The following is a 13,140-nucleotide window of genomic DNA, read 5'->3' as shown; positions in this document are numbered from 1 at the left end:
TCAAATACTGAGTGAGTTTACCACTGGCCACACACTAAGTCATGTGCTTTTCATAAATTCTCATGTCACCATCATAGTAGTCCTGTGATCCAGGTATTACTAGGATTCCCATTTACAGGTGAGGAAACAGGGTAAGAGGTTAAATGACTTTTCCAAGACTACCAGCTAATATGAAACCAGTCCAGGTCTAGCTGACTCTAAAGCACATGCTTCTAACCCGTACTCTAAACTGCTTTACTAAACCCTGGGAAGGCAGGAAGGGAGTAAGTGAAGCCCCATGTAGACAGACTTGAGCTACTAGTGATGAAGGATCTGAGACTTTGAGGAGTTAGGAATGTAAGATAAAAGACATTTTTATAGTATCTCTCTGATCTCTGCTCTCACATTCATGTAATTCATATTTTCAACAGAAAAAGGAAAGGCTGCGTCAGGGACACGTTAAGGGCAGGGAAAAAAAAGGGAAAACCGACAACAACAACAAACTTCCAGAGATCATTTAGGCCACTGCCTATCAGAAAACAGAAAAGGGAGGAACTCCTAAAGTCCTTGAGTCCCTATTTCCCTGTGAATGAAACAGACTAGTATGTAAATAAGAGCTTTGCATAAGCCAGACATTCTTTCAAGTCCAGTTTATCTACCGTATGAGTCACTTCCTTTTTAAAGCAGGAATTAGAAGAGATAGAGGCATAGAATCATTACCTAGCACAAACTCTTTTTTTTTTTGAGTTTTAAAATGAATTTATTAAAGAATGGTCTTAGGAAGGCCACATTGATTTGTCGTAAAAAGAAGTTCTGTTTCTTCATGCTGTATAATAAAGGTAATGTAAGAAGGTACAGAGTTATAAACTTCTTTCTACTGGAATTCTCTGATAGTACGGCACAGTGCAGTCACTTCTGCAATGCTAGAATAAATTTTTAAAAAGTCTCTTCTATGCTTCTCTTCAAAAAGCGATGAACAATAACAGGATGGCATTAAAAAGCCTTTTTTTTTTCCTATTCATTATGCAGTATTGGAGCCAGTATTTTTACCATCACAGGCTACAATTTTCACTTTATCCACTTTAATAAGTTCTGTCACCTCTCCGAATTCAAATCATTCAATACAAAAGTCCACACATCATCACAGAATCTGTACGTATTTAAAGAGCCCCTGAAATTGACTCTGTTCCTGACCCTCTGTGCCCATGCTGAATTTATAGCCTTATCAAACTGAAGTAGAACTTGAAGGGCAAGTTGGGGGGTAATCTGTTGAGACTGTATAAGCTCATCGAGGCTCTCCTGAAGACTGTTTCCCAAAGTGGTATTTCTGTACAGTTGATATGCCATGGCTTAGGAGGGAGAAATTCTTTTTCTTATTCAGGCTTGCACTGATATGTCAAGTCACTGATCCACACAATCTTAATAGACCTTTTCTTCTCATTCAGGTAGCAAAAAGGTAAAAGGCTCCTCCTTGGACAAAACGACAACATCATTTTGCATATACTGTACACACAGCCTGACCAGTTCCTATCCTCATTGGCAGAGAGAAATGAACAAGTAAGATAAACAGGCAGATGAGATGATAGAAGAGGGCACAGCCGGTTAACCTGCCACTTACAAAGGAATCTGAATAACAAGAAGCCTTTGACTGACTCATGAAAGGTTTATCTCCTCCAAAAGGAAGTTTAACCCCACGTTATCCACTAGAGCAAAGATGCTCATCAACCTTTGGAGGAAATCTCAGAGTAGCCTAATGCCAGAAAAAAGGAAAAGGAAACAGCCACCCCTTCATTCACAGATAAAGGCTCCGCCTTGACCTTTCAACTGAAAAACAAATATAGTCGTATTCTGTGATGGCACAAAAAGTAAACAGGAAAGCGACTGGCCTCTTTCCCATCTTAATGTCTACTGTAGATCTTGTCCCATCCCTGCAGTATATTTATCAGGGAAGACTTTTTTTTTTTTTTTTTTTTTTTAGTATTAAAGATTCAATTTGAAGATTGAAGCAGGGAGGAAGGAAGCAAAGTTAAGTAGAAACTGAAGCACATTCCCATTGCCTCGGGAATCCCAGAACCCTAATCCATCCTTCCTATATATGCTGCACGTGAAAATGTGTCCAGAAAAGCCTTAGATTCACCCAGTTCCGCCAGCGTCCACATTTACTAACATGCAAAGCTAATAAGAGCCACCAGCACCAACGTTTAGAGGTCTTGGGATGCCCTACATAATACAACAAAATTCTATTGAGCATCTACCATGTGCTAAGCACTGTGCTGGGTGCCAAGGTTACAATAATAAGCAAAATAGATAATTTTTCTGTTCTCAGGGATCTGTGGTCCAATGGGAGAGGCTGACAAGTTAACTATTGGTTCCAATACAGCATATGCTAAGTGCTATAATTGCGGGGTGGGAGAACAGGTTCCTACGGGAGCTCAAGAGGGAAGGGGGTCTTCTCAGGGGACATAATATCCAAGCTGGAACCTAAAGGATGAGTAGGAATAAAGAAAGGATTTCAGGGAAGGGAATATGCAGGAGAAAGAGGAAGCTTTGCCTGGGTACACAGAGAACTTGGAATGCCTCAGATCTACCCCATAAAAGAAACAAAACCCATGTCAATTAAGAACAAGGTGTTTTCCTCTTTAGTGTTTCATCAATTAATCCTCCTTGTGCTTTATGAGAAAAACCCTAGCCTTTGCTCTCTAAACAGGAATTTTCCCTCACTTTGCTTATCAGGTAATTTGTGAGCCTGAAGTCAATAGCACTTGAGTAATTAGATTTCAGAGTACTGGGAAGGTTTCTCCATCCTTAAAATTCTTCCTGACTTATTTAGTGTTTCTGAATGTACTGTTAGGACTAGATAGGTGATTATTACACACACAAAATGAATGTAAAAGTACATACATAGGAACAATTATGAAAACAATAACAGCTAACATTTATTACATGCATACTCAGCACCAGCCACTTTTTCGAAGTTCTTTATGCACATTAAGTCGATTAATTCACACAACAGTAAATTCTACTGATATCTCTAGTTTGCAGGTAGGTTAACTGAGGCACAAAACGTTTAAGCAACGTGTCCAAGGTCGTACAGCTAGCAAGTGTAGAGTCAGGATTTGAACTCAGACAGCCTGACTCCAGGGTCCATGAGTTTATCTGCAATGCTAGTCAATCAGGGCGAAGATGGAAACAAACTTTGCCTCCCAGTTCTTTCTACCTCTGGCCAGTTCTGTGTGGGCCAGAGCTGAGCTGCAAACCTTTCTACCAGGTATACCAAGCAACACAAACTATCTGCGGTTCCACCTGTTAAATCCTAAGGCTGAAAACTTCTGAAATGTCCAGACTCCTCCCCAGATGCTTTGAGCTCTGTTACTTCTGCTGGGAGCCCCTATATTCTTTCACAGAAGAGAGCAATTTCTGGTCATTTGGGACTGTTACTTCAGGATGACCGTGATTACATTCATCAAGTCTCTGACACTGAGCTTGCTAAAGGTGCCTTTTCTGAGGAAAACTCAAAACAATCTTAAGCCATTCCTAAGTCTTTACCTGAGGAATTAAGCTGGCTAGTTCTACTGTGGGAAAGTCATCTTTAAATAATTTGTGTACCACACAAAGAATGACTTCAAGAAAATGTTGTAAAAAAATTTTTCTTTCCTTCAGTAAAAAGTGTTCTAAGTTGAAGATTTATCTGCCTACCCACAGGAAAATGGAGCCAGCTGATTTTTTTTAAAGGTACCAGTTACAGGCCATATGATTCGACATCAACAAAATACTGAAACATCTAAAGGGATGAGAACTATAATTTATCCATATCATTATTTTTCTATTTAGAATTTAGTGTCGTTTCATTAATTAGAAAAATGAATTTGGGGGAAAGGTTTTAAGAATACTTATCAGTTTGGTTTTGGCTGCAAGTAACAGAAACCCTCCTCCTCAAAGTTGCTGAACAAAAGAGAAACAGAGGCATCTTTGGCTGATGGTAGAATCTAGCTTTGTGGATTAACTTTGAGCCCTTATGGGTCTTTATTATTTTCTGTATATTCAGCTAGGAATATATATTGCTGTTAAATTTTTATTTTTCCCCTAATAGTAGTTGTCAAAAACAAAAACAAAACCTGACCAACTTTCTTGAATCCTAGGAGTCAATAGTTCTCAGATCATCATTTCTATTTTTCCCAAATAGATCAAAGCTGGATGAGAAGCCTCAGTAAAGAACTATGTAAACATTGCTTGTTTAAGATAACCAAGCCTCTCGGCTAACATTAGATAACCCCTGCAGAACTAGTAGAACTTTCTTGTAGCCATAAGCAGCCCTAAAGGCAGGTAGAGAAACCATTATCAATGGGTTTTATGTAGCCCCTATTCTGAAGACCAAGAGAACACCAAAACCCCGGGGGTGGGTGGTGGTAAGAATGATTCTAGAAACTGGTTTTGACAATTTCAAACCCCAGTTTTTTTTAATTTTATGATTTATCTTAAGATAAATTTAAGATATTTCATTAAGATCAAAGGTTTTTCATTATACTTATTTACAGTTCCCTACTAGTCAAAAAGGAAACAAATAATAAACATCTTTATCTTTAGGGAGCTTTTAACAACAGTTTAAAACAGTTTTGTAAATCTGTTTGTCCATTTTAAATTGTTACCAGTTAGATGCCTGAAAACTTACAATACCAGGGATGTCAGCCTTAAAAATACCAGTAACTGCCATATTGGTTAGTAAAGTAATGTTAAATATATATATATATCTCAATTCTATGTTTTTACTTTTTTAACCAACTCTAATTTGTCATTCATAGAAGTACATATAGAGTTTCCCTCTTGTGCTTAGATTTTTAATATGTACATTCTCTCTTCTTTCAAATACCGGTTGATACTCCATTGGAAAGAAGTTGCTGAAGGAACTAGTACAATGAGGGGCATAATGCTTACCCCAACTTTTTTTTTCTTACCCCAACTTTAAACAAAGGCCACGCCACACACAAAATAGATTGGGGAGCAAAAGTGGTGAATACCACTTTCTAAGCCAAACTCAATCCACTTGTTACTTTCTATCATTACCCACTGCCCTCAATAAGAAAAAACTTCCTGGCAGTCCATTTATGCGAACCTCTAAGCAAGAACTGAAGGACTTAACTGCAGAATGAGTATTCTAAAGAAATATGTATTTCTATGTTTATAAAAGTTGTTCTGATTTTAAATATTGAAACATTAAGATAAACATTTGAAGCTCATTTGTCATGAGTTTTATTTCTAGCTTCCAGACAATTTCATATAACAAGTACAAATGTATTTCCTTTCTGGATATCAGGTACTTATTTCTATAAAGAGATCTTACCTGTCTGAACGGAAGAGACAGAATTGCTACAGTCCCAGATCTGTGTCTCTGCTGCATTTAAAGTGGCACAGTTTCTCATGCCTGTTTTTCTTTATAAGCAATTAAAATTATTGGAGATCATTCTGCATCCCCTAAATTTCCAAGGTGCAACTGTATATCACACCAAAAAGTAGTTAAATTCAAGTGGCTCATTATTCAAGGATGAGAGGTCAAATTCATTCAGGCAATGAACAACCAATTCTGGCTGCATTCAACTGTTTATGGTTTAGGTTATTTTCTTTTTTAAAGAGCTGATTTTCCTCTCAAACCAATTCAGTCTTTCTTCCACAAACCGTTTATACGGGTAGATAAAACCTTTAACACAAAAGCCAGCAAAAATTGTATATATACAAGGTCTGCTTATTGACAATCAGTATTGAACTACATTAAACACTGATTTTTCTTCCATTTAGATAAAATTCTTAGATTGCTGTGATGAAGTCTCATTCGTTCTAACTTCCTTTACGAACGAGGACAGCCTTTGCACACTGACTGACATAAGGAAATAGTTTTGTTGGTGGTTTACAAATGCTTTTGAAGAATACAGGTGGGATTACACATGACGCCTCCACCAAAATAAATGTTGGTAAAATCATGACTCCATTCAGCATTAAGCAAAGAGCAGTAGGGAAGTTACTGTGAGAAACCTTACTTAGTAAACAATAAGAGATCAAATTCCACTGTCAAAGAGCAACTTTTAAATAGTTAAAACATGATTCATACAAACATAGAATGAACACGTGTTAACTCATATTCAACTCATTGATGGGGGAGCCAGTGGAATGGCAAAGCTGGTTCCCAGGGCTTTTGAGAACCTGTGTGTTTGTAGAAATTTGTAAAAAGAGAATGTCTGAACAAAATTGCTACGTTAAATACAAAACTGGTTAATGGCCTACTGGATAATCTTTGGAGATATCTTTCTACCAGACATAAATCTACAAATCAACATATAACCCCATGGAGTCTAGGCCTTGTTGGTAGTAAATTGTGTGTTAAACAAAAGGTACTTTTCCTTGGTTAATTATATAATCCTTGGTGGCCTTTTAAACATTTCCCCAGTGTAACATTGATGGAACATGCTGTCCTCTTTTTCCCTTATTTCCAAGTTTGCGATTATTTTTCTTGCCACCTCTGAAGTTGTGCTTGAAAAAATAAAAATGAGATTCTAGCACTACATCATTAAGAGCCATTATTGAAAAGTAATTCCCAAATCTGGAAACACAAAATTTCTGGAAACGAAATTTAACTTCGTTTCTTCAGCTCTGGTTTGAAACAATGATTCTCCATCTTGTGAGTCACTGTTTGCCTCTTTTTTCTCTCCCTATTCTAGTAAAGACCTGAAAGTTTCCTGGCAAAGCCATCTGGCTCTCCCCTCTGCACACTGGCACAAATTACACAAACTGCTTTCCTATTTTAGAAGAAATACCACATTCTGCCACACTAACATCCAACAACTTTCACCTAAGAGAAAAATGCTTCTTTTAAGTGAACACAAGTCCTCACCCTATTGCCCTTTCTATGCATTAATGGTCAGCCAACTACCTCTGTTAGCAGCCATTCTCCTTTGATTAGAAAGCCAATACTATTCTCCAAACAAAATGATCACCATGCCTTTAATGTCCTCCTATCTTATTTTCCAACTCCAAATTCTTTTGGGGGTCCCTTTTAACCTTTCCTGAACCTGACAGATTAAAATGCTCTCCTAAAACTCCAACAGATATTGAACCAAGGACCAAGTATTCCCACAAATACTGAAAGAAATGAGATTACATTTCCTTTGCCTATTTCCACCTCCTCTCAGAGTAAAGGATTTGACTTTAGTAGTAAACAGATTGAACGTAGGTAGAAGATGCAAAGACTCAGAAGAGGATTTAAATGAAAAACACATGATGATATCATGCATAGGCAGAATCTAAAAAAAAAAAGATACAATTGAACTTATTCACAAAACGGAAACAGACTCACAAACTTAGAAAACAAACTTATGGTGACCAAAGGGGAAAGGTGGGGGGGGGGATAAATTGGGAGTCTGGGATTGACATGTACACACTACTATATATAAAAGAGATAACCAACAAGGACCTACTGTAGAGCACAGGGAACTCTGCTCAATATTCTGTAATAACCTAAATGGGAAAAGAATTTAAAAAAGAATAAATGTATGTATATGTATAACTGAACCACTTTGCTGTACACCTGAAATACAACATTGTAAATCAACTACAGTCCAGTATAAAATAAAAATTAAAAAAAAAAACAAAACCCACGTAATTAAAAAAAAAAAAAAAACAGGTACAGAAGTAATTGCTTGGGGCTGAGGATTCGTCATTTATTGAATGTGTTGGGCTTTGGGGTGTTTTACTACCGCTCCTGCTCTACCTCAGGAAGCCACGGCACGAGCTGGAAGCGCCGGCCTCTGCCTGCAGTACGCTCTGGGTTTCCTCACACACGAGGACCAAACTGAAAGGAAAGGCCTAGAATGTAAATGTCTCATTAGCCTGAGTCTGGGCTTGCTGCCCAGTTCTGATTGGGTTCCCAGTGACTTCTTTTGGGCTTGGGGCCAGGACTTATTTTTATGTTAGATCTTGAAGAAATTTATTCAGTTCCCACAAACCGCATGGTACTGTGAAAACTTCAGATTCATCAGCAGCCGTCTCGGAGAGGGGTGTGAACAGAGAGGGTAGCCCGAAGGAGAGAGAAGGACAAAATGCCACAAAGATAGTTAATGAGGTATAGAGCTGTGCTCCTTTTGGTCACAACAATCCAGGTTTTGATCAACCAATCTCCAGAGCTAAATTCCCACACCAGCCTGAAATAATGAGCTACCCAGCCTCCAAAGGAAAGCCCCCAGTGTGGGGGGCTGCGAAGGGGCAGAGGACAGGGGACTTCCATTTGCTCATCACTAACCACATTCCCAACCTTGCACCTGGTACTTCAGTTAATTCATTCTTCAGGACAACCCCATGAAGAAGGACAGGCAACAAGAATCTTGCAGCCACTATGTCATCAACCCCTACCCTCACTTTTAATTCCACTGACAAACACAGGCTATGCTTAAAATTTGGAAACCAATGACGGTACCAGAATTAACTATGTAACTTGAATAAAACCAGATTTAATTCTTCCTTTGCACTTGACTCCCACAGTCAAGTGGGAGGCTCATTAGTAAGGACAGAAATTCACCCCAAAGTGAACTGAATGTATGAAGGGCTATTCAACATTCTTGGAGGACGAATGGTGAGTCCCACCTTTCCGCCACCGCGCACCACCCCCGTGTCTAAGGGCACTGAATACATAGATAGCTATGGTCCAAGGATAAACTGTTTTTTCTCTCTCTTTTGGCCAGACTTGGGTTGAACAAGGACCAAGTTCTTGGTCACATGCATGGCCCTTAACCCCCAGGGGAAGGCTGACTGGGTTAGCTGGGGTGTAGTGAGCCCTCTTGGGTGAGCAGACAGAAACCACCTGTACTGGAGGGAAGAGAGCACACACCAGGGAGTCCAAAGCCATAGGTGATCTTGAAAAAGACATGAATTATGTTTTTTAACCTATGCTAACAAAACTCTAACCTGTGACCTAACAAGCCAAAGATATTGGAAGAATCTGACGGGAACAGTGAACTAAAAGCCTTCTTTACTGCTATCTCTTCCCAGTGGAAGCAATGACCTTCAACATTCTTTCATTCATCCAACAGATATTTATTGAAAGGCTACTATACACTAGACATCATTCTAGGACCTGGGCAGCAGTGAACAGGACAAGAGCAATGACAAAAAGGTTCTTTGTCTTCCTTATTAAAGTAATATATGCATATTCAAGAAAAATTATAAACTGGAGATAAACTGAAAGGAGAAATCATTTGAATTCTCCCAATCAGAAAAAAAAAAATACTGTTAACTTTGTGGGATATATATTCTTCTTTTCAATCTATTTTCAATGTGCATGAAACCATAAGTACATACATACTATTTTCCCCAAAATAATACTAAAATGTACATAATATTGTATCATGGCTGCTTTTTTCACTTGTCACGTTGTTAGTCATATTTCCATATGTTACAGTCTGACTAAATGCTAATTTCCTCATTTCAAAAGCAGGAGTAAAAGCATTTTTTAAAAAATCCTACCCAGTGAGCTAGACTCAATAGATATGAGGCAGAGAAAAGGGAAGAGTAAATGGAGCCCCAAGCCATCCCCACCCCTGGGTTTCTGACCAGGAGAGAGCAACTGCTACCACTCCCACAGTTCCCAGTTGACTGCAGGGAAGCAGGTGGGCAGCACCCTGATGGCTGCAAGTACCTGCAGGCCCTGGTTCATAGCACTGGGTCCACCTGGCCCAGGCAGTGGAAGGACAGCAGTTCCATCAGTGGGTTTAACAACAACACACAGTCTGGAATGCTTGACCCTTGCCTCAGGTTTTACCTGGGAGGGAGGCCAAAGCTTACCTGGGTGTGGTCGGGGCTCTTAGGGAGAACAGCAGGGCAGGCGTGAGCTACTCGGCCCAGGTATAAGTAACCTGTAATTTCTTCCACATTATATGTTACTAAAAGCCAGTCACATCCTTATTATTCAGCTTAGCACTTACGCCTAAGTTCAATCTGTTGTACTTTGGCAAAGTTGCACACTTAAGGTCTAAATCACTAAATAATTTAAGAGAAGTCTGGTGCCCAAAGAAAGAAAGCCTCCTCTCAAGGTGGGATTTGCTTGTGGGCACCAGGCTCACACAGGAAATTCCTAGGGGAATTATCCCAGGAACCACCCACAGCATCATTGACTATCTCTTATTCCATGGTATCAGTAAACCAAAGTTTATTTTATCAATTGTCTTTCTTTGAAAAATAATTTTTATCTTCCATTTTTTTAACCTTAATATTCCTGCAATGAATATCTGACTGCTAAATGTTCATTCACTTGCTTTATTATAGCCTACGATAAATTCTTTCAGGTAGAATTATCAATTCAAAGGGTATAAATATTTTTATGACTTTTGCAACCAAATTACCAGACAGCTCCCTCAGAGAAGTTGTACCAATCTTTATTCTCACTAGTCTTGTGTGGAGGTATTTAATTGCCTATAACTTTCTCTACACTGGGTATTACCATAAAACAAAATTGTTAATTTGATATGTGAAAAAAATAATTTCACTGTTTTCCTTTGTATTCCTCATTAGTAATAAATGAGGCTGAAGATATTTTTATATGCATGTTTGCTATTCACTTGTTTTATGAATTAACTATTCACATGCCTTGTGAGTGTCCTTTATACAGTAAGGATATTAACCCTTTGCATGTATCTACTTTGCAAAGAATGAGCTTTCATGATTTACATTTTATAGATGCCTAATCATTTTTGTCCTCTTTGCCCTGTAAGTCATTTAAACGATTTCTTTCTTCCCTTGTTGGCTGCATTTATGACTTTCCTAATCATATTCTAAAACCATATATTTTGAAAGAGCTCAGTATATAATCCATGCTGTAGAGGAGTAGCAGGGTTGCAACAAGCAATTCTTTTCAATTTGTATTTTTAGTATCATGTTTTTCTTCTTTTTTTTTTTTTTTTTGACTGCAGTTGAATTCATATATTTTACTTTGTGATTCAGAATAACTTCTCTGAGTATATATGTCAATAGGCACATCTAAGTATGTAAGCAAACATATACAATATATAACATATATGTATACACCACTAATAGAAACAAAAGTTTTATAAAACAGTACTGCCCTTAATACCTGCCATATATACTGCCATTTTCTTTTCTCTTAGCCTAGTTGAGACCCAGTTGAACTGATTTCATAAACCATTAATAAGATCCAACCCACAACTGGAGAAACACTATAATAACTGAAGATGTTCTGGACCTAGGAAGAGATGTAAGCCGAACTCTTCCCCTAGAAGACTCATCCTTATTTTTCTGGAGTCCAATTAATTAGCAGTAACAATCATTATCGTCAGAACATTCTTTTATGCTTATCAAGGGTTTTACATGTAAACCCTCACACTTTTTGATAAGGTAGGGATTATTACTGTCCCCATGTGACAGATGAGAAAACTGCGGCAAAGAGATTAAGAAACCTGCGCAAACTCCCATGGCTAGTACGTGGCAGAATCAGATTTTGAACTAAGCAGCCCAATTCTAGAAACCCTTGTCTTAACTCCTCTGGCTTTCCACTCACTCCGCTGCAGCTGGATATGAGTCCAGGGACCCTGACTCTTAAGCGTGGAAGAAAACTAATTGCAAAGTTTAGCACCAAAGCTTCAGAAATTTTGGTGGTTCTAATAAACTATAAAACATTGGGAGGGGAAGAATATAGGGGAAAAGAGAATAAAAGGTAAGTTTCCATCATCCGAGTCATCGAGGACAGTTTGCAAAGAACCTAATGAGTTGCAAAATCTTGTTTCTCCCTGCCCAAGGAGGAGTAGGTGGAAGAAACGTGAAGCCCATATAAACCAACTGTGGAAGGAATATTAGGACAATGGGGCTGGCTGGTTGATGGGTCAGGACTAGACAGAAATCTGAAATGAAATTCCACCCCAAACACATGTGTGCACATATCTGTCTCCTATTTTTTAACAACATGGAGCCTATAACCTTTACTGGAATGTGTGGCTGAGAGTGGGGGAAAAGGGAGCTGAAGTCTCAACTTGTGAACAGAAACAGCATCAAAGTCTACCACGTGAAAAATTTGTTCCTTATGATGTTATTGAGGCATCAACACCCTCCTGCTGTGCTGGTTTCCCAGAGTCCAGAGTCCTAAAGAAGAGTTGCCCAGAATTTGGGTTTTCCTAGGTCACACACTCCAACTCTCTTTTTCTTTCCTTTAATACTTTACTATTTGTGTTGAAGTCCAAGACTCAGCTTGTTCTACTCAGGAGGATGACGGTTTGGTTTAGTGGTGAAAAGTGCTCCATCAGAGCGGCAGGAAGACCCCGTCATGCAAGTCTTTAAAAACTGACACAGTAATTCAGACCATCATTTAATAACATCACAACCAGGAAGTCCATTTTTAGATCTAATCTACATCCATCTTGCTGAAATTTATAAACTTTGGCTTCCCACCCAGCCCCAGAGCGGTGGATGCCCAAGGAAATTTTGAAACAGTTAATTGAATGTATACTGAGCACAGGAGAGTTCATTAACTTGCATACAATGCATTGTGATCCTCAGATAAAAGGTGACACTTTGAACAAAGCCTCACTAATTTCTTCCACAAATTAGTCCCATAATTAAACTCCTGCTAATAGTAATTGTAAATACTTCATTACTAAATAATTCCTATTCAGAAAAGAAAAATGCAGCTCATTTACTTATTTTATTGCTGGATGGGTGTGTACAATGGATCTTTATCTAAAGATCCAGGGCACCGAGCTCTTGCCATTTAAATCAGGAACAATGCTGAGATAAGTTAGGCACAATGCTTTCAGATCCTCTGCGCCAGAGGAAAATGGGCTTCAGCTTCCCAGATGTAGGTCAGAGGTGGAAGGACTGGGTTTTGTGGTTGCATATTAACTCTCTGACCTCCACTAGATAGCCAGGTGACAGCTGCAGGGAGGTTTCTTTGAAGTGTGACATTCTTGCGGCACTTCAAAGGGCACTGGCCTCTGTGGCAGGTATGTTTGCCGGCCACACCTGGTACCTGCCAACCCCACCGCAGCAGCTGGCCGGCAGGAAGCTCCAAAGAACCAGTCCAGGGTCTCTCTAATGAAGTGCATCCAACTGATAACTGCACCAAAGGGAGAGAGCGGGGGCCCTGAGATGAAGGAACAGCTTCGAGCCCCGACCTTC

The 13,140-nt window shown here is 39.0% G+C and overlaps 1 pseudogene across 1 annotated transcript; it reads right to left on the bottom strand.

Moving 5' to 3' along the window:
* Positions 1-943: 943 nt before the first annotated feature.
* On the bottom strand, positions 944-12,148 carry LOC309641839 (transcription initiation factor IIA subunit 2 pseudogene; annotated as a pseudogene). The gene has a single exon. The product of its transcript is annotated as a transcription initiation factor IIA subunit 2 pseudogene (transcript).
* Positions 12,149-13,140: the final 992 nt, after the last annotated feature.

The sequence above is a fragment of the Balaenoptera physalus genome (assembly GCF_965194825.1).
Source record: "Balaenoptera physalus genome assembly, chromosome: 13".
Classification (NCBI taxonomy): Eukaryota; Metazoa; Chordata; class Mammalia; order Artiodactyla; family Balaenopteridae; genus Balaenoptera; species Balaenoptera physalus.
The sequence above is the reverse complement of the archived record's forward strand: the minus strand, read 5'-3'. Positions and strand labels throughout refer to the sequence as shown.